Here is a 23,348-nt window from a genome sequence, read left to right as displayed (position 1 = left end):
ACCTGGGATACCAGGGGTCAAAGTTGCTCCTTTTCACAAAACTTTGAAAGAATTGGGCATCTCAATTGTCACTTTTATGCTATTATGCTTTATACTGAATCATGACGATATTTTTGATATTTGATTCCTTAAAATGGTCTTGATCCTGTAAGAGCCACTCCCAAAAGGTTAAAAATCACAAATTACAAACATAAACATGTGGGTTATCATTTAGAACCATTTCAAGGTCAGTGATTACGAATATGGTGGTATTTTTATTTATTTTATTACAATCGATAATATTTAAACTGAAGGAAATATTCTAATAATTCACATATTTGACGCAGCTATTCTTGTTTATTATGTACTTCTAACCCATGCAGTAAATTATTACCTTTCTTATATGTACACCACGAATTAGGACGACTTACGGTGATTTAGACTTTCTTTATATATTTCATTGAGTAGTATACGCAGGGAGGTGCATGTTAAGGAGCCAGGGGTTGTATCGGGGGGCAGGATTATGTTGGGGTGTACGTGCACACGTCCCCTCGGTGTTCAAACATCGTCTCAGTTCTGTGAGCCTCTTTCCTTTTTTTCTCTTTAAACTCACCTCCGGGGCGCCTGCGCTGTCTGCAGTTCCGCGCATGCCCACACGAGGACGCCGCAGCTCTCCGCAAGGGCCGCTTTGCTGAGCGCGGAGAGGCGGGGCGGAGCCGCGTTGGATTTGCTAGGATTCATTCCCCTGTCGTGGCGCCGACCGACTTGTCAGAAGCACTTTTTCTTTTCGGATGGATTTTTGCCGCTGCTGGTTTTTTCTTATATTTTTTTCCATTTTTATTTGATGTTTGTTAATCTTTTCGGAGACGGCGAGAGCACAACGAGCGGCAGTGAACAGCAGCAAGCCCGCGGTGACGGTGCAGTAGTGACGGCGGCACGGAAGGGCGAGGAGAGCGGCCCGGTGAGTGCAGCTCGGGTGTTTTCTTCTTCTTTTTTTGACAGATTAAGCGTCCGGACGCGGGCTGCAAGTAATCGAAAGAGCAGCGCGAGTTCAGCCTCTGTCGCCCCCGTGCGCGCGTGCCTGAGTGAGTGAGTGAGTGCGTCCGTGCGTGCGTCTCTGAAAAACGCGTGCGCGCTGCGACTAGGAATGGGGTCATGTGAATTTGGTTTAGAGTGTAAACAGCTTCCCACCCCCACCCCGAAAGCAGGCACTGCTCGCCGGACTGCACTTGGGCTCACTCGCACCTCCACGCGGTGCTTACGAGAACGCGTGCCGTGCCGTGGCGTGGCATTCCTTCACTTCGCAACACCCTCCCCCCTTCCCAACTCCCGCCGCTTACGTAACGCAACCGTCCCGCGAGTGTCCTTACGCTGCCCTCTCCTCGGATGCTCCCCTGGTGACATTGGCACCGGCCCCTGACGTGGCCTCACAATCTGCTACTTTGGGAATGGAGTGCTCACCATGAAGCAGTCCAAGTGGGAGGGCACGCTTTCATGTAGGGCGTCCCGCCCAGGTGATTAGGAACCCAATGAGGCAGATAGTGTCCACAGGTGGGCAACTGTCCAATAACTTGGTGGTGTGCAGGTGAGCTGCCCAGTAGTAAGCTGCTTAGTGCCTCAGGTAAGGGGTTCCGGCATGGAATGGGATTAGCCTTCTGGCAATAGCTGATGAGGGGGTGAGCTTTTGCAAACTGTGTTTCACCCCCCTTTCTGAGGGGGTGTGTGGAGTCAGCAGGACTGCTGCCATTCTTGTGGCACAGCTAGTGCTAAGCAGCACTTGTACATCGAGGGCCTCCGTTTTTGTTGTTACTTTTTTGTCCTCATTTATTTTGCCGCCTGCAGGATGAATGAAGCCAGCGTATCCAAATTGTGACGTGACCTGTGAGATCTCCATGGTTTGCCAGAGATGGATGTTTTGCTGGTGGGTGGAGTGCTGCATGCTGTCCTTTGTAGTAGCACACCGTCTTTCTTGCTTCAACCGTGCCTTATCCACAGGAAAATGTATGTGGGATGGTGTATTTTTGGTGCTCTTGATCCCCTCCCATGCAAGTTGCTAATGGAAGGGATCCTTATGACATTAGGTAAAGTTTGTTTCCTGCGGTTTGGCCTCTATGCTGAGCTGTAACTGAACGCTCTTGCAATTTGCTCAGGGTTTGTTATGTTAAACACGTCATGGGGCAGAGTGACACTATAGCACGTGCATGGCAGCTTGTGATTTGACCCATGGACAGAATGGTTCGGGTTGTACCTGACACCCTGCCATTTCCTGTCAACTACAGAGTATAGGGAAGAAGACCTAAAAACAAGATGCAGCAGGAGGTAGTTTCCCAGTCTCGGGACTGTTTGCAAAATCAGTTTAATTTAGGTACAATATATAGTACATGTGACAGCATAGCTTAGTAGGAGAGACAGTGAGAGCTGCGTGTTTAGCAGTTTGTCACCACTTGCTAGTGGCTGAAACACTTCTACAGATTATATTTTGTTCTCTGGAGTAATTGCCTTATGTAGTACCAAAGAGGCTATTCCAAGCGCAATTCCTTTTTATGTAGCCCATAATTCTAAAGAGGGAAAAAGTGGCCATTGTCTTTATGTAAAGATGCACAAAAAACAACAGCTTGAGGTGTGATTTATCCAGAGCCTGAGTAAAACTCCTGAACGGCTTTCCTGTTTATGTAATATCTAAGTAGCACTTGTTAATTGAGCGACTGTTGATAGAGGTTTTGGATGCCACTCTAGATTACAACTGCTGTTTATATAGTACCTGAGAAGCACTCCAGAGTAGAGCTGCAGTTTATACATAATGCATGGGTAAATCTCCATGTTGGAAAGGAAGGGAGAGATGTGAGCTATGTACTGTACATATTGTATTCTGTGGGAATCAATCGGGAGATGCAGCTTATACACAGCACTTTCATAGCAATTTCAATGAGTATAGCTTCTTGGCAAATGAGCTGAAACTGTTATTTATATATATATATATATATATATACATATATACATATATATATATACATACACACAGTAGCTTTTATATTTTGTCCCAGGAAAGGTCGGATCTTTTATTTAAGTGTGCTTTGTCTGTGCATCCAAGAATTACCACATGTATAATAGATCACACATGTTATTGAAAAAGCAGCTTGTATACATCATATGATTTGTACTCCACATTAACTCTACCATTTAAGTATAGAATTTTTAATATTATATCCATAGATTGTATATTATGCAAGAGACAAACTGTTTTTATGTTTGTTTTGGTTAACAGTTCCAATCAGAGAGACAATTTCTATTTCTGTTAGTTCATATTTAAAATGTAATTTATGTTTGTGTTTGGGTAGCACGTGTACTAGATTTGTATTCTTGATTGAGTGATTGATTACCTGGGAACCATTTCTAATTAGATTGTCAGTTTCTATGTTTGAGTAATGGTACACCTTAGTTCTACTTTATGCATAGTGCAAGAACAGTAGACAGTGTTAGAGGTTCTCTTTTTATATACTACCTGATTAGACCTAAATTTTATATTTAGTTTCTTAGTAACATTTCATATAGGGGGCTATGTAGGTCCCAATAAAATGCACTATTTTTCCCTTTTTCAGTTGTGCTTTTTATAAATTCAGATTTTTACCCCTTTTTTGTAAGTAGGTAAGCATGCTTTGTTAGGGTACCTGATGCTAGTGGCTTTGAAAGTTTCCCCATTAGTCCCATATAACTAGCTAAAGTTTGTGCTATTTACTGACATGCAGATCCTGCATGCCTGTGACACCATGGTATATACTCAAAAATACACCAAAGCACAATAAGATATTTGAGCTGAATAACATTTGGTAAAAGAACATATTAACAGGATGATATTAGGGCAGATCTCTGAAAATGTTTAATATGATCAGAAATGTTGTAATGACCTCCCACAAATCTTCAAATTCAAGGCATTTTCATGTTTGTAGCTGAAATCCATGTTATGTGTCAAAGCTGTGATCTGTTTGTGTCTTCTGCTTTATGGAAATTAAGATTCGCTACCTATGGTTTATATTTCATTTCCAGACATCAATCCAGCTTTTTGATTATATTTAGTGTAAGGTACACAGTCCTGCTTAGATTGTTTGTCTGCACAGTATCTAGTGCCCAGCTTATTGTTTAGTCCTGTAATTTATATTTAGTGCAGGGGTAATAGTGAATATTAGGACATCAGTTTAATTTTGCTGTCTCTTTTTTAGTTATAATCCAGATTAAGACTTCCCGTTTGTACACTGAATACCACCTTAGCAGTGGCATGTAAGAGTGGCATTACTGATTCCACGAGCAGAGATGGTACCTTGTTGAAAGTAGCTTGACACAAAATGTTTACCTGATTCTGCTGTTTTCTTTGACTCTGGTCTAAGAAAGCTTCCTTTTGTTTTGCTATCAACCACTTAGATATGTTGTTGCTCGTGTCCATTTTATTAAGTTTGCCATATGAACAAGTCGTAGCAAAGTTCCAGCTGAGTTGTAGTCTTCATTCTGAGATCAGCGCTTTGGGGTGATGAAGACATTTTAGCAAGAGAAAGTCACCTTATTTGAAGCAGGCAGCTAAAAATGTATCTTCATTTGAAGATCAGACAACAAGAGTCAGAGACATTAGACTGCAAGGTGTGGATAATTGTGGCCTGTTTCGGTTTTTATCCAAACCATGGATTATAATATGAAAGAAAAGAAGTTTTACAAATGATTATAATGGGTGGTGTGAATGCATTTGCAGGTGGCTGTAGTGGATTAGAGGGAATCCCGTCATGAGGCCTCTGCTGTTTCTAATATTTAGGTCGATTACTTCAAAGTTAGTGAGGCAACAGTGAACACAGACAAGACCATTGGGAGTAAGGACAGATTTTATTTGCTGTCCTGATGTTGCATTTTGTCACATTGGTAATGGTTAGAGCTTCCATAAAGGTCCTTCAGTTTTATGTGTGCTGTTGTCTGTGTGAGGTTTTTTGAGTTATCCTTTAGCATTATGTGTTAGCAAAAACTGTAAATTATTTTAATTGACAATGTAAATTGTAAGTGCATGTCCCTGTTCAGTCTTTGGACTGAGGCATGATCTGATTTCATTTGGTAAACATTAGTGGGAACTGACCTGTATGTCTTGTGCCATTGTACTTCTGTTTGCTCTAAAGAGCTCAGTCTTGACTTGAGGTTTAATCATCACACAAAGAATAATGAGGTTCCAGGTTTGTTAGGTTTGGGTTTATGTTCTGCAAGAATAATTAATCTTCTTCATAATGACTTTGCTGTTATCACTGCTGACCTGAAAACTGTTCAGTTTGTGTCTTGGGTCACATAGACACATTGGGTCAGCATTTATAAATATGCACTGATTGTGACTTGGTAAAACTGTTCTGGATAGTAATCGGCTAGAACTTTTGCTAAATATATTTGTGATATATTTGTGGATCTGGATCTTTTTTTTTTTTTCCTTTCCAGCATTTTTTTGGGGGTTTTTGCTTTTAGTGGTCTCCAGGAGCCTTGTACACGTATTTGTTCAAATAATGGAACCTCATGAAACTGATGGCAAATGACTAAAACAGTTATGAATATGGGACAGAAAGAAAACAAACTTGAAGCGACACATGGGGTTCCCTTGTGAAGGGAAGACTGCAGGCTCATAGGATGCATTCATAGCAGGACATCTAGAGCTGAAATAAAAGTAAAGAGGTTAGCTAACTGCCTTATAGCGTCATGGGCCTGGACCCAATTTTAACTTTGGAATCTACCAATGTGGAGTCTCTGTGTGTTATTCATGTTTAACATCTGCTCTAGCTTACTCCGACAGAGCAGCTAGCAAGCATGCTAGCTTGCTTCCTGGAGGTTAAGTGTCCTGTTCATTTTGTGAAAGGAAAACCTGCCTACAGTGTGTTTGCACTTTTGCCACTGTGTTGTTCCAACATTGGGCAAGAACAGGTTTTCGTTGCAGCTAGTCTTTTAAGTCTACGTCAGTTTATGTCTCTTAGTAAAGCTTGCTTAATTAGATTTCCTGTTTGGCAAATTCTGAGCTGCAGTGAGAATATGAAATAAACCTACAGTACAGTAATGTTTTCAAAGATTTTTCAAGCCAAAGTCGAGTTAATAGAATGCCTTGAGAGTGGGTAATGTGCTATAATAATAAAATGTAGCAGTTTTATTATAGCAAATAATAAAGTGTATTCTGTCCTATTAACAACTGCTGAGCCTTAAATAAGTACCATTAAGTGTCATTGCAGTGGTTAATACTCCTACCATATCGATCCAGCATCCTGGGTTCAAATACTGTAAGTGATAGTATCAGTGAGTCTTTTCTCTAAGGACTTCTATTTCCTTCCCACATTCCAATGATGTTCGTGGGGTGGGTTAATTATGTGTGGGTGTGTGTGTATGAATGGAACCTGAGAGGGACTGCTACTGTATACAGGGTTGTTTCCTTTCTAGTGTTCAGTGGGAATGTGATATGAACCCTGAATCATGTTAAATGTGTTTGAGAATCTTGTGTTATTTTATGCTAGTTGTTAAGACAAGGGTCTTATTGAGGATACCTGTGCCTACTTGCTATAAACTAATGTTTAGAGGCCATTAAGAGAACACTTTATAAGCAAGTTATAAAGTAAATGCACTTTTGTACCAGAGTATGTGATTTTATTGGATAGTTTTGAGAAGTCTCTGAACTCATAGACTGACTATTCCGATAAAGTAAAATTAAACATCTTATTAAGTACACTAATCGGCAAATTAAGTGGTTATTTATTGATAAGCTAAGTCAGTTCTGCCTTTGTTGAAACAAACTGTGTTACAGAATGAAATATTATTGCAAGAGTAACAGATGCATAATAAATCATAAGATCAACAGATGCTGAGATCTTGCATAGTTGTGTTTTTTGTTTTATGTATGTGTGCAAGTTAATTTTGTTGGTTCTGGAATGCTAAAATTCATTCAGTACACTCTGACAATAATGAGCTTATGGCACCAACTAATGAGCACAACTTATTGTTTTGCTTACCCCACACAAGCAGTAAGACTACCTCGACTTTCAATTTACCTGTCCATTTGATCCAGTTGGTCAATTTATCAGTGTGCTAATATCACTGGGAAAGCAAATCTTGACATTAAGGTTCATTTTACATAAAATGCCTAAGCATCTAGGATTGTCTGAATAGTACGAGCTACTGGAGAGTCTCAATACTTTCATATTGTTCAGTTCTTCACTTTGCACGGATGTAGGTTTCTCTGTCTGCCGATCAATTTTGATGTTTATTGTCTTGGTGAAGTTATATTTGAAGATGTCTGCCATAAATGGTAAGATTTCTAACAGGCTTCATTTAGTGGTTACATTGGTGCTTGTAATGACTTTATTTGTTTAACTAAAAAAATGCAGCAGTTGAGTTCAGACCAATCTTGTCCTCAAAATTTGCAGTTTTTTTGTCTTTTATTAATTACCCTAATAGGGTAATGAAGTCTGTTGTATTTTTTTTTTTCCAAAATTTCATTTTCTTTTTCACCTATAATACCACAAACATTAGTGAAATAGCACTTTAAAGATTCCACTCTTTTTATTGAAAATTGCATAAATTATTCATATACGGTATATATATATTAAGTAACCAAAAATGATGTTCAGGTCAGGTTGGGGAGCATGCGCCAGTACAGCGGGTTGCCGCATCCAACACATGACAAAATATCTCAGAATTCTGGTTGACAACCCCCACAGGCAGACACGCAGTCCAGTCCCACCCTCCTGAAATGACCCTCTATCTGCCACAGCCAGGTGTTACATGGAAATCCCCTTGGCCTGGTCCAGCTACTTGGACCCTCAACAATGAGGATCCTGCGAGCCAGATCACCCTCTGGGAATCGTGCCACATGGCCGCAGTGATGCTTCCTCACAATGCAGGTAATGTGCCTCATTTGGGACTCCATGAGCAATCGCTTATTCGACACAAAGTTAAACCATTGATACGCAAGGATTCTCTGAAGAGACATGGTACCAAAGGACTGTAGTCTTTCTCTCAAGTCACTGGATAGCGTCCATGTCTCACAACCATATAGCAAGACAGGAAGCACCAGGACTCTAAAGACTTGGACCTTTGTCCTTTTGCATAGATATCTGGAGCGCCACACACCCCTTTTCAGAAACCTCATGACAATCAACCACCCCCCAGCTCCCCAGTCCGTCTACTGAGCCACCAGATACATGAATGTCACTGCCGAGGTGAGTAAACCTCTGAACAAGGTTGATGTTCTCTCTTCAGAAAGACACACTGCTGATGGCTGTGCCTCAGAGGTCATTAAAGGCCTGGATTTTTTTTTTTATTTTTGTCCAGGACACTTGTAAGCCCAGACACTTGGACTCCTTGCTCAGTCTCTCAAGAGCCCTGATCAGAGCCTTCATTGATTCAGAGAAGATCACAGTATTTTCAGCAAAGTCAAGATCAGTGAATCTTTCTTTACCAACAAATGCCCCACAGCTGCTGGATCCCAGGACCTTGCCCAACACCCAGACCATGCAAGCACCGAATAGAGTAGGAGCAGAACATAACCCTGACCAACTCCAGAATCAACTGGGGGAAAAAACGCAGAGGTTCTGCCTCCACTCTGCACTCACAGTACCAGTCTACAGGCTGGCCATGATATCCAGCAACCTTTAGGGTATTCCACAAAGTCTCAGGATGTCCCACAGGGCAGCTTGATTAAGTGAGTTGAACGCTTTACAAAAATCAGCAATGGCTGCAAAGAAACTGTGCCGATATTACTGTTTGTGCTCCATGAGAACCCTCACTGCCAGTATGCGGTCGATGGTAGACTTCTTAGGCATAAAACCAGACTGCTCCAGTCGCTGGTAGGTGAGCAGGTGATCACGGATCCTATTGAGGATGACTCTAGCTAGCATAGACCTTACCTGGCACTGAAAGAAGTGTTATCCCCCTGTAGTTGCTATAGATGTTCAGGACATAAATTAAGAAATTAATCAATTAAAGCGCAGTGCATAAGTGAAAATAAATGTAAGTATAAATGAAAGTGCATTGTTGAAATTTAAACATCTGAATTTACTAAAAATTCCTAAATTCTAAAGCTTTTAATCAGTGCAATTTGCGTTAACTAGGAGCTGTGATCATTTGAATTAGCTCCATTTCTGACACCCTTCTCGAGTGAAGTACATGATTGCGGGGCACTTGGTGTTAGCTCTAATTATGTGTTGTTGATGAGAAGTATCTTGTATTTGCTGAAGCTCCTTTCACTATCACCTGAGCACAGTGGGAAGTATATGTAGGGCACTGATGTCACTACAATCCTTGAAGATCACTGTCTTACACTCTTCATCCATTTCCACAGGAGGGGGAAGACCCTCATTTGAGGCTCAGTGTAAATATGCTCCAGAAAAACTGTTGCCTTGATTCATAAAAATCACTGGCATATTGTTGTGCTGTTAGATGTGCAGTTAAGATTGTAATTTTTTTACATCATTTTTGGGGTGCTTCATTGTAATCACTTTAATGTTTTCCCCCATTAGTCCCATGTATTTGCCAATCCACAAACCTCTATAAACTGGACTCCCTGCATAATGTGTGAAGTATATATATCTACGTAAAGACACAGAAGCATGATAGCATTTTTGCAAAGAAGGGCATTGTTTTTCTTAAAGAACAACAAAAGTGAAATTACTATCTAGATCACTCTGTCTGTCTATCTCTTTAGTGCAGACATGTGATAGGTGAGTGAAATAAAAATGTTAATCTGATTAATAACAAAATTTGATAATTGTCTTCCATTCATCTGTTTTTCTGAGCCCATAGGGAGCATCTGGGGGCAAGACATTAACCAACCCTGAATACAGTGCCAGCACTTGGAAAGGCATGTTTGACATGTACGCCAATACTTATTAATACCAGTTGCCAGTTAAGTAAGCAGTCACATTTAGGATGCAAAAGGAACCTAAAAAACCTAGATAAAACAAACATGACTACTGGGGAGAAAACTCCTTTTCACAGGCTCAGGATTATAGGGGAGACTCTCGGGTTTTGGGAGGAAGCAGTGCTAGCCTCACATCACTTTTTTTTTTTACCCATGTTCAGTTATAAAATTTGCTCTTAGTGTGGCTTAACTGTAAATCACAAGGTTGTCAGTTTATTTACCCATGCTCATCATCACTCCCAAATGCACTTTACAGTTTATGGCTAAATGTGCTTAGAATTGGTTGTATGCTGCCTTTGTTTCTGAGGAACTTGGTCTTCACATACAGTAGCTTAATTTGATGTAGATAACGATGGATCTGAAAAAAGCACATGACGTTTCTGTGTAGTATGATACAATACATCATTTCATATGTTAGATGCTTGCAGAATACAGCTTTTCTGTGCTCTTTGCCCAATTTTGTTTATTAATAATACTTGATTTCTGACATTTATTTTTACATTTTAATGGAGTTTTGCAGCTATTTTTTCCTCTTCTAATGCCTCATATGCCTTGACTCCATCCAGATCTATTATGTAAACTACTTTGTAATAGTTGTGAAAATATGTAAAAAGCCTCGATGATAAAAGAGATGTAAAGTTCAAATGTATGAAGTAAATAATTAGGTTGAGTATTTTGAATGGGTGACTAATCTGTTAGGTCTTGCATGATGACAAATTGTTTAATGTGGCAGGCATCATTTACCCACTGAATGCAAACATAGAAAATGAGGGAAGCTGAGCCCACCAATAAACGTGCTGGGCACACATTTTTATTATAGGTGACAATAGGGGAGGATAAACGCACATGGAAAACAACCCTAAGGGCTGCAACAGCCTTCTTCCTTTTTTTTTTTTTTTGCATAATTGAATGCCTCATTTGTTGTGCAAGCTATTTTATGTTTGCCACAATTGTATCATGGAAAGAAATACAATGCACAGAGTCTGTCCATCTGCAAATATAATGAGGTATGTGGATGGATGGAGGAATGAAAAGCTGAAGACTGCATTGTATTGTACAGATACGCAGTAGGTCACTAAGATCAGTAAATTGGCTCTGGTGAACGTGTCTCTCTGATTTGAATGGAAATTATTGCTTTTATGCTTATCTGTCTGTCTGTCCAAGCTTGTGTTTAGCCTTTGAAAGTGAGTGAAAAATATGTGTTAATATCTCTAGGGGCATAAGCAGTAGTGTTCTTTTCCCTTATAAGCTGAAATATAGAATACAGCTTTTTTAAGAAAATGGATATAGACTGTTGGAACCAGTGAATAATAGTGACAGAGACAAATGTGATGCTCTTCTTGTGCTGCACACGATGCAAGAAGAAAAGATTAATCCTACATCAACATGCAAATAGAGTTTGGGTTGCAACCCTTCCTTTTGGTGGGATCTTCAATGTCTTATTTACAGAGGACTGTCTGGCTGCTGTTTCAGCACTGAGAAATCTATCCAATGTCAAACTTGTTCAGTAGTTCTAAAAACCTACATGCCTTTAAAGGCATGTGAGGCTTCCTAAACCACTCCCACCCTTGCAATTTCCTTATCCTCTTGTTATGTGTCACTGCTTCTAAAAGGTGTATACTGTTTATGAAGATCTTTTTTTTTTTGCATAGTTCACTGTAGGGGTTGCATGGTCTTGTTGTTTCCTCCTTCCCAGTTTGTTATCACGTTCCATCACTGGAGCAGAACGAACCTTGTAGTTGTGGAATTCAGGTATGCTCTAAAAAGAGTGACTTATAAAACTGTCTTTCTGGTCTCTGTTTGTAACTGCTTATGGATAGATGTACTGTATGTTCAATTGTGTAGTACTATGTGTCTGCCTTCAAGGCTGCATTTGCCTATATAGAAAAGAATTGCATATATATATATATATATATATATATATATATATACACACACACACACTTTACATAAAGAGTGGGCAGCCTCTTCAGCTACCACCAATGTGCAGCATCCACCTGGATGATGCAACGGCAGCCATTTTTGCACCAGTATGCTCACCACATATTAGTTTTTAGGTAGTGAAGAGGTAAAAGAGAGAGCTAGCCAATTCGAAACAGTAGATGAATAGAAGGCCAGAATGACCAGGCTGTGATGGGGCAATTTAGCCAGGACGCAAGGAAAACCCCGGCTATTTACAAGAGATGCCCAAAGATATTTTATGACCACAGAGAGTGAGGACTTCATCCAAAGCTTTGCACAATTTTTACAGCATAGTGTCACTGTGACTACGCTAGGGCTTTGGGACCCGCACTCAGACTACAGGGTAAGCACCACTCCACTAGTCTCCCCAACATTCTTTCAGCGACAACTGAAGCGTTTCCTTGATGGTATCCAATCCAAGCACTAACTAGGTCTGAATACACTTAGCTTATGGTGGATTACTTGTTCTGAAGTGGCCGATATATGTTGGCTATGACAAGTCTGCTTGCCTATTCTATTGCCTGTTGAAATTTTATTACTTGAACCTATCCACTCTTTAAAAAGCCTACTCTCGATGTAGCTTCTTGAAGAGAAGGAAGGATTTATAATTGAAATAAAGCTTCGGTCTGCCAGTATAGCAGCACTCTTTTGAGGTATTGGAAAAAGTTTCTATATGAGGGCAGCCAGAGTGTCATTGTGAGGAATGCTCATAAATTGTTGCCAATGATTGTCAGCCCATGATTTTTTGTGGCGTATTAATATGCACTGCTTTCTTATTATAACACCATTTACGCAATATTTCCCTGTTTGTTAAAATAGGAATTAAAGCGGATCATCATTATCCTAGAAACTTCATGTTTAGTGGGAAGGCATATACAGGGTGGTCCAGATCTAATTAAGCAGATCCAGATCGTCTGAATGACTTTGATTTATCCAGGGGACTATTCCAGTTCAGCGCGAAGACGATTCTTCATGTCATCAGTTTGCACACTTCTTGATGGTCCGGTATTTTTTGGGTGATTTTTCTATGTAATAAACTTAACAAGTTATAGCGTAATGAAAATTGCATAATTAGATCTGGACCACACTATACATGTAAAGTAAGAGAAAGTCGCATCTGTGCTCAAGTACTTTGGGACACCCCTCTGGTCTGTGAACTTTGCCAAGGTGTCTGCTAAGCTTACTATTAAACGGAAACAATTGTGCCTGAAAACCATCTTAAACGGGCTTTTAATAGGCTTTGGCATGGCCTTTCAGCGTCTATTGTGGTTTAAATTTTTTGATGAAGGAATTTGTGAAATTGTTTACAAAGAGTCAGCCTGTTGCTTTCCTAAATCACATTTAAGCAGCTTAACACAGCAGGCTCTCTTCCTCCACTCATCCCCCCACTCCCCCAATAAAAACCTTCAGCCGTGCATGGTGGCATCCAGCAGAGACCTTACTAACAGGCTAGTGGTATGGAGCACACTAACTTATGGATTTAGTGCCATTTTCCTGCTCAAGGGAGGAGTCAGTGGAGGATGGTGCCTCAGGGTCAGAGTAGATCATTCAGATCTACCGGAGTACTGACTCGTCAGCCTCAGGGCAGAGCCAATGTAAGAAAAAATTATTTTTGAATGAATAAAATAGGGTTGTCATTGTAGGGAGAATCCCATAGCATAGTCTATTTTGAAAAATTCTTTTGAGGGGTGGAGCTGATTTAAGATTTTTAAACCTTGTTTCAAGGAAGGATTGATGGGGGAGGGTTAAGGTAGAGCTAGTAATACTGCCAGTCCCCTCTTGTGTTTCAGGCATGCAGCTAATAAAACTTTTCAGAGGTCAATTTGGAAAAGCACAATCGGTACTGGATTGGTGCCAAGGAGCGTAGCAGTCAAGCTCTTGTGTGAGACTGTGACACTTTTTCCTGAGAAATGTAGTGAGGTATAGTTATAGTCACACTCGTGAGATCTTGTTCAGCTTTTACAGAAAGGATGAGGCCTAGTGGGTAAAGCTGTTGTTTTTTTATGTTCTGGTTAACTAATGGGAGAAATTAACGAAAAGAATGAGGTGGGTGTTTGCAGTGTGGCAATGGAATAGAACAGGAACAGCGAAAATGAAATTGAGCTGCTTGATGCAAAAGCAGAGATCCTCAATAAAATGATCAGCAGGTTCTTAGCAATTCGCTTTCAGCCACCCCAGAGCTAGAAAGCATTTGAGACCTTCAAGTGACTTGTATTTATTTTACTCACAATTCTACTGTCTAGTTTTTGATTTTGTGTTTTTTTTTTTTGTTTGATATCCTGTTAGTCCCCAATGGAAAATGGTCTTTTCCCATGAACTTTGGGGGTCAGAGCACAGGGGTCAGCCGTACAGCACCCCTGGAGCGATTTTTAGGTTAAGGGGCCCAATGAGAGTAGGATCCCTTATGGCAGTAACAGGATTTGAACTGGCAACCTTCTGGCATAGTTGTACCAACTTAATGTTTAAGGAGGTGGTCTTTGCATTTTTCACTTAATGACTTACCTAACTTGCCAATCATTACATTTTTAAAATATGGAAGCCATTTTGATTTGGATCAGCTCAAGGGAGTACAGATAAAGGATGAAGACAGAAGTGGATGCACAGGAAGCTTTGGGAGAAGTGTAGTAATGCTACATAAATGCTTCAGCCCTAATACAGATCTTTTCCTTCATGATGTACAGTGCAGCGAAAATGTATTTGCTCCCTTCCTAATTTCCTCTGTTTTGCATAGTCATAACAATTGTCTCTGATCTTTGAACAAATATCATATAATACAAAAGAAAACTTGAGTAAACACAATACACAATTTTGTAAATGATAATTTCATTTATTGAAGGAAAAAAATTCACGTATATCTCTTGTGGGGAAAAAATTAGTTGCCCCCCCTAGTTACTCAATCAGCTAATGAGCCAGAGTCAAATGATAACCGGTTTAATTACACTAGACACATCCAAGCTTAACTGCTGCCAGCACTATTGAATCTAAATATCACTTAAAGAGAAGCTTTCCAGCATTGTGAAGTTGACTTGAAGGGCTCAACAAGCACCACACCATGCTTTGATCAAAAGAAATTCCAAAAGACCTGAAAAATAAAGGTTCTGAAATATATAATTTGGGAAAGGGTTATAAAGCAGTCTCTAAAACCCTGGTACTCCAGAGAAACCACCATGTAAGTCATCATCTCCAAATGGAGAAAACTTGGAACAGTGATAAATCTGTACAGAAGTGGCCGACCTAGCAAAAGCATTTAAATCGCATGGAGAAAACTTATCTGGGAAATCACAGAAGAACCCAGATGAACATGTAAGGAACCGCAGGCTCTTCTGACCTCAATTAATGTCAGCCTTAATGATGCCACCATTAGAAATGCAGTGGGAAAAATGGTACACATTGGAGAGTTGCAAATTGATTACTCCCAAATCTTTTGGAATAATGCTCTCTGGGCTGATGTGTCAAAAGTAGAACTTTTGGAAGACATAGGCCCATTACATCTGGCATAACACTAACCCAGCTTTCCACAATAAGAACATCATGCTCACATTTAAATGTAGTGTAGTAATGTGACTGTTGTGGGTATGCTTTGCTACTTCAGGGCCTGGGCAGTTTGCCATAACTGAAGGAAGCATGAATTCAGCTCCCTAACAGAAAGTACTGAAGGAGAATATCCAGTCATTAGTCCACAATCTGAAGCTCAATGTAACTGGGTTATGTAGCAGGATAACACTGTGAAGCACAAGAGCAAGTACACCTCTGAATGGCTCAGAAAAAAGGAAATTAGGGTTGTGTAGTGGCCTAGTCAAAATTGAAAACCATCCTATTTGGCTTAATTAAAACAGTTCTGTAGAGAGGAGTGGGCCATAATTTATCCACAGCAGTGCCAAAGATTGGTCTTCTGTTACTGGAAGCATTTGACTGCAATTGTTGCTGCTAAAGGTGGCAAGTATTAAGTTTACTGGGTGGCAATTATATTTTCATGCGAGTGATGTAGGTGTTGTTGAACTTTTTCCTTCAATAAATTAATCATTTAAAAACTGTGTATTGTGTTTATTTTTGTCTTTTGTGCCATACTAAACTTGTTCGGAGATCAGAACTAATTAAGTGTTATGATTAAGTAAAATACAGCAAATCAGTAAGAGGGAAAATACTTTTTCGCACCACTCAGCTAAGTAAGAAGGAACATTTTTAAGGATCCTGCCTGGGATGTTGTCCAAAGATTGATTGTTCAAGCAGATTTAGGATCCATTCTAGATGTGTGTTTCCGTTAGCACATTGGGATATTATGTCTGCACCTGAATATCTATACAGATTTTGATAAATGCTATATTAATAAGGGAACATCTGTATCAGCACGTGAAAAGGGATGTGTACAGTATATTTTCTATCTTAATGAGGTACATGTCAGGAAAAGCAAGAGTAAGAGTTCAGGTTGTAATGCTGCTTTTTGGGTAGTATAATTGTTAGCCCAGGTGTGGGGTGTTTTGACAGGATATGTCTGACATATCTGGTTGCATGTTTATATACAAGCTGCACTCTCTATGCTTTGTATAGAAACAAGGAGGGTAGAATATGCTTGTACATCAGTTACTCCTGACTGGAAAGATTTTGCTAAGGATAAAACAGTTTGTTCACATAAAAAGTCTGTAGCACAAACACATCAGTTTGGAGCAAAGTGCTACTCTCTTCTCACTCCTTAACCTGATGGTCCTTTTAAGTTAAAGTCCTTGGGCCACCTTTTCAAATCTTGGCCTTGTGGTACTTTACTACATCTGGGCTATTGGACAGAGATAATCTTTTAAGAATACATTCAAGAAGTGATTTATCCTCTCTAGGGACAGGAGGATAATGAACAGTAACTCTAATCTTCCCTGGCCTAATCTGGTATTCAGAAACGACACATTTTTCCTTGATGGAGGAAATTTGATCCTCATGGGGAGCCTGGAAGGTAAAAATTTGGTAGCATTTCAGTCCTTTGGCTGCTGTTTTCTGGATTCCGAAGCTTGGAGGCTTTGATGCCTGATGGGTGCAGCTGCTCATGGTATTGGAGTGCATCATTTGCAGGTGGATTTACTTATCCACTAAGGCTCCTCTTTTCCCTTTCTATAACACACAGGTGTCCACATTTTGTAGAATGTGAGATAGATCACCCTAAAGTGTGACTTGTGTGAAATATCAAGCACTGCTTTGTGTCTCTTCCAGCCAATAATGAAAATGTGGTATGGTAAGCATGACAGAAGTGTGGATGGGGTGTCTTATTATTGCTTCTGTTTTTTCTTGTGTTGTCTGTAATCGACTGTTTAGAAGAAGTGTGTTGATCTCTTAGCATAATGTTGAATGGATTAATTGATTGCTTTGTTGTCGGAAGTGGTTAGCCTTATCTTGCCAGCAGTGTGCACGCGCTGTACTTTTCTAACAGCTGGGCGTTAAATGTTTTTGTCACTTTGAGTACTAAAACCCTTGTCAGTTTCATTATCAGTAAAGGAAAGGCTGAAGAAATTGAGAAGCGATTTGATATGGTTCCAAGCAGGCCCAGGGAGCTGGTGCAGTGCTGATATGGAGATTTGTGTCCGTCAGGTTACCAGCAGTCACTGTCTAGGGGTTATTTCAGGTCACTGAAAGGCTAGTCTCCTATCCAAGGCGTGTGCAGGGGAGGGGCATTTTACCACTTCTGGAGGATCAAATTACATCCTCTATGGTGGTCATCTACATGACATACAATGTCTGCAATTTCTCTAAAGTGGACCTGCCTGTGCTGAAAGTTAGAGGCACACCATTGGATTAAGGTTAGGGGTTGTTGAATATTACTGTTAAGCCTAGCTACTCAGCTCAGTCTATGAAGGACTACAGTAGGTGCAGATTCTTGTTCCAACCAATATTAGGCTGTCCTAATTAAGCATACACTTATTAACTGCAATCGATCTTTAATTACAGAAGACATTATAATATTTTAATTTTATATACATTTTAAAATTTTTTATTACATTTTATTGATCTATAGAGTTTGATGTATTCGCTTTGAATTACCATTATTATTTAAGCAGTTACCTGCTAGTAATTTCATAGATGCAAATGTTATTTAAATAGCTGCTTCTCTTTAGCATTTCATGCCTTTTTCATTTGTCATTATTTGGCTACAATTTAGAACTCAAGCTCTGTAAAAACAGTTAAATAAATAAACAGAATAAAATGACAAAAGCAGCTTTTTCATTGTTGTTTCAGTGTCAGTGGTCATTAGCAAGCAATACATTTTAAAAGAAATAAAATAGTTAAATCTTGAAAGCATAGATCTGTATAGCTTAATCATACTTGTTACATTACTTTGAGAAATACACCAGCCTTGTGCATTTGTAGATTTACACATTAAAGGTCGAAGCGGTCAAATAGTGGTATGTTTAATTACAGTTAGTGTCCCATTAACATCAAGAATTGCTTGAAACAGAAATCTGCATGAACTGAGTTGAGTAGCTGGTGTTAGAGTTTTATACTTGACGCACTGCATTGGTCTGTTGTACAGTATACTGTATATACTCAATGTATATCTGAAGGATATACAAATTCAAAGGTTATATAAATAAAATAATTTGGTTTGATGCCTTGTCTTATGAATTCCTTGACTGCACTAAATGGCAGGAGCTGCTACACCATTGTTGTTTTTGCTTCTGTACCCAAAAAACATCTGGGAAGTGATATTTATTGGGTGTTCTGCATCAGCCTTGTCCACTTCTCTTGGTGAGGATAGTAAATTGTGTTTCTTATTGCCCTTTTTAAATTAAAAGGCTGTGGTATTTAAGGATCCTAGTAATTCAGTGAGCATAATTGTCAGGACCTGAATCTTGTGGCTATTTGATTTACAGCCTCTTTTTGGAATAGAGCTGAAATAATAGTAACATGACATTAACCTGTAAACACTAGAAGTTTTGAATTACTTTTTTTCCTTTGTATTAAACTACAAATCTGTCCCATAATTGTTTGAAGCCTGTCTAAATTTTCTGTTTCAGAATTGTACAATTAGTTTTGTTTGAAGCATGTTTGCATTTGCTGATACTGTCTTGCCTAAACAATCAAAAGTTTCCAATATGTTTCAACACAGCTCTGTCTATTCTTTGCTACTAGCAGCAATGACGTAGTGGGTGGGACACAACAACTGATATACACCAAATACATAACCATGCTTTTTATAGTAGGAGCGAACAGCTAAGTGAAGCACTGAGCACAAATTACCACAGATAATATGCTACAGGGCCTCTCTGCTTCAATTATTGCATTATTGTTTGGAAGTATTTGGGTGTAGATTTATTTGGTATCACATGTCATGTCAAATCATGTCATTCTATGTCACCTTTAATTTTCATTGTATGCAATGAATTATAATAATGTGCTTATTCTTACCTGCTTCCTTCTTGCAAAATTTTAAAACCACCTCTGCCCAGAGATGTTTCTTAGCAGTTTTTAATCCAATAATCCATTAAATCTGTGTGTCTGTATCAGATACATCAGTTGATTATAGATTGTTTTAAATTAGCAAGGCTAAATAAAAGACCTGATGCAGTCCTGGAAGGGTAGAAAATTCAAAATATGCAGTGAGTTTCCAATTTTCCTGGCTTCTTTTTTCTCAGTTTTATAATCAGTTGTGAAGTTTAGCGTTAGGCTAACTCTTTACCCATTTTCTGAAGTTATTTTTTCAATACAAAGCCTTAGACTGGATGTCAGTCAGTTGATCGACACGCAGACACTCAAGCTAGACCAACCTAGATTTGCCATCTTGGAAGTAATCCTGGAAAAAAATGACACATATAGAATGTGGAAACTGCACATGAGAAACTTTTGTCTAGAATATTCTATATTTATCCAAACAAAAAATTTGCCAGCAGCATTTGAAATAGAATACAGTACATATTGATAAATACTAACAGTGCATCAGAATTGCTTGTATTTTTTTTTTTTTGGGACACATTTTTTTTGTTGCAGAGTTGTTGAACAATGAGCCTATCTTTACAGCAAAAACCCTTCATGGAATGCCAGTTTATTGCTTACTAACAGAAATTGCAATTTTTAGATAGAATCTGTATTAACCTGGGGAGAACATGTATACGCCATACAAAAGACACCCAAGCCAGAATCTGAAGTGGTGTACCCACTGTGCTGCCATATTACACTTGGTAAACACAACATGTAAAAAGTAATAAGAAATCTTAAAAATGTGCCATAATACATTATACTAGTAAACAAGATGCTTCTGACTTTTCAAAAGGTATGCATACATACATGTTCAGTGTCTTCCTGTGCATTCCCTGTGTGTGCAGAGAGAGAGAAACACATACAGGCTCGCGATTGTGTGTGCGCGCAACTGACAGACAGACAGACACACGGGCACAGGCGCGCACAACTGACAGACAGACAGACACACAGACGCGCAACTGACAGACAGGCGCGCGCAACTGACAGACAGACACACACACAGAGGCGCGAGCTTAAGAGAGACACACACACACACAGGCGCGTGTGCGTGCTTTGTTGCAATGTTACTTTTCTTGGTTGTTTATTAAATTACGGATTTTTCAAATGTTCATTTTTTTCCCTGTGCTTAAAACTCATTAAAAAAAAAAGTGTTTTTAGAGAGCGGGTCATAAGGCTAAAGCACAAACTCTTGCAGTGTTAGTTTTCTCTGTTGTTCAAGGTTTTCTTAGTGTTATTCAATGTTTTTACATTTAATTTACTATTATGCTGTGCATTCAATGGTATAATTAACTATATTTGTGCTTAAAAAACTTAAAAAAATATATATTTACATACAGTTCATACAGTCTGGAACAGATTAATTGTATTTACATACAATCCTATGGGGGAAATTACTTCAGTTCACGACCAAATCGGGTTACAACCAGAGTTTTGGAACGAATTATAGTCGTGAACCGAGGTTCCACTGTATTACAGTCAGACAAAATTACAGGCATTTTACGGAAATACAAACCAGTATTATTGAGAGAGAAAATGAAAGGCACACAATACAGTGACACATATTACAGCCACATACAAGGTCCCATGCCATTTAATATAGACTGTTCCTACTAATGTTTATGGACTACTGTTCTAGCGCCTGTTATTGTAACAGGCTTAATGTCTAGTATTAAATAAAACTCTTAAAGATTCGTAATCTATTTCAAATTTATGGAGTAGCTGGAGTCTCCTAGACACATTGAGAGTAAGACGGAAAACCTCTTTGGACGATCTGTGAGTCCATCATTGAACAGACCCCACTCTTCTACACACTCCACACTTACACAGAGACAGTTTAAACCTGCCAGTTATCATTGTACAGGTCTTTTGGGGTGTGAGTGGAAAAAGGAGTACCTAGAAGAAGGAGAATACGCAAATGGCACACACAGATGGCAGTTGGTCTCAGGCATAGAACCCTAGCAATTCCATATGTGAGTGAGTAGTGCTAAAGAAAACATGACTTACATAATAATAAATTACAGACTTAACTGAAATAAATTAGAGCTGATGTTCATTTTTTTCTTGACTAACTACAGAGTGGCACATCCACATGCTACTCTAATACAAGAGGTAAATGTATCTGACAAATACATAACCTTTTCTGGAAATACTGTTTCAGGATAGTCAGTATTTCACTGAAAAGTGCCCAAGAGTGTGCAATTTTTATATCAGATATCAGCACCTTCATAATTATGACATTTTCTGTAGTTTTATTTTTTTGCAAATGAGGTTTAAAGGTTGTACCCAGGCTTCTGTTCTTATTCATTTATGCTTTTTCTTTAATTCACTTATATGCTTTGCTTTCAACAGTAATTGTTATGAAAAGTATCTAAAGACGTTCACTTCAGTTTCGGTAGCTATGTGAAAGACCAGTACATGGCAGCAGGTGTGGAAAAATGCACAGATTGGCAAGCCCACAACAACTCGTCATCTTTGTCACCATGCCACCACCACCATTCAGCCTTTCAGGAATTAAGGGGCTTTCCCTAATTAGGTCTGGACACATGCAGAAAAGCTCAGTGTAAGAAGCATGCCCCTGTTTTGGTCGTCAGGGAGTCATGCTTTTGTACACACCAGCTCCCAAGTGCCGCTTGATTGTTTTTGGCAGGAAATGCAGGGCTCAAGCATCTCCATTTGACTGCAGCATTTGTTTGTAGGATTTCCTCTTATGAACAAGGAAAGACAGCCAAATTGCTGGCAAAGCCCCTGATGTTTAGATTTCTTTTTGTTTCTTCTGCCTCCAATAGTGCAACACTTCTAAAGTTTTCTGATGTGGCTTGAAGTGCAGAGTCTAGCTGCTTGTTGTGTCTTTATTGTACTGAGCTGAACCCAGCCTTCCTGACTATTACGGGAGGCAGAGCTTCCTGTTTTGGAATGGTCTTGGAGAAATCAATTTGATTTAACACTGGAAATGCTGCAGCACATCTTACGCACACTGTCAGCCACAGCATAATGTTGATTACCTGTCTTATCGAAATTTTCAAGCGGTGCAGTTCACACTGCTACTAAAATGAAAAGCTGCTAGAATTGCTACTTGGGCAATGCTCTTTGAGCATCTATGCGAGTAGCTGTTGTCTGTCTCTTGACCCTCCAGGCTTTATAAATGTTGCTACTTGCAGGATACTTTAATAAATCTAATCAGTAGCAGACTCTTGCATGCCACTTCTAATATGCTTGCAATTGGCCAGTCTTTTAATTTTTGTGATGTTTCTTTATAACTGAACTAGCTAGTCTGGCTGAGTTTAATTTGGACTTGTTTTTTCTCTTTCTCCCCAATGTCCCTTATCCCTGTCAGTGTGGCTATGTTGAAAGTGAATTTTTACATTTTCTGTCTCAAGATGTAAGCTGTTTTTCTAGAATGAGGACTATCTGAGGTTTATTTTTCCTGTTCCTACTATAGCTGAGCTTGCTGGTATGCTCAATCAGTGATTGTTATATGTTTTTGTCTCATGTTTTTTTTACTATCTGATATGGCCATTATGGTCTAGTTGTATTTTTGTCACGTTTCAGTATAACACTGTCATACAGTATGTTTTCTTCTATTTTTACTTCTACAGGCTGAGCTATTTGGATGTGTATGCCAAATAAATAATATGGCTGAGTTTTAAGTGGAATGTTTATTTTACAGTTGACACAATGGTTAGCAGCACTAACTCACAAATTTAGATTCCAGGTATTAAGCTTCAGTTTGGCTTTATAGAAACTACATGGTCTCTCTAATATTTGCATGGCTTTTCCTCCATGCACTGCAGTATTCATCCCATGACGTAATGACGAGTTTGTTAGGTTAAACTGAAAATTGCCCCAATGCAAGTGAGCAAGCATGGATGTTCATGTTACTGCTTCCTATGATGAACTGGTGCGCTGTCTAAGGTTGGACAATTGATGGTTGCTCAGGTTGTAGTTTTCGTAAAGTGCACCATGAAATGCTTTTGCACTGTTTTGTTAACAACTTGCCTTTGACCTTCAACTCAATCAACCCCCAATATTTCTTTTGTAG

The 23,348-nt window shown here is 39.2% G+C and overlaps 1 protein-coding gene across 1 annotated transcript in view; it reads left to right on the top strand.

The window, feature by feature from the left end:
• Positions 1-425: 425 nt before the first annotated feature.
• LOC120518018 (thyroid hormone receptor alpha) overlaps positions 426-23,348 on the top strand; it is an 88,812-nt gene continuing 65,889 nt past the window's right edge. Inside the window, exon 1 of the mRNA XM_039740568.1 lies at positions 426-940. The gene's annotated coding sequence lies outside the window, so the exon portion shown is untranslated. The remainder of the gene's footprint in view (positions 941-23,348) is intronic.

The sequence above is a fragment of the Polypterus senegalus genome, chromosome 17, assembly GCF_016835505.1.
Source record: "Polypterus senegalus isolate Bchr_013 chromosome 17, ASM1683550v1, whole genome shotgun sequence".
Lineage (NCBI taxonomy): Eukaryota > Metazoa > Chordata > Cladistia > Polypteriformes > Polypteridae > Polypterus > Polypterus senegalus.
This window is presented reverse-complemented; position numbering and strand designations above follow the sequence as displayed.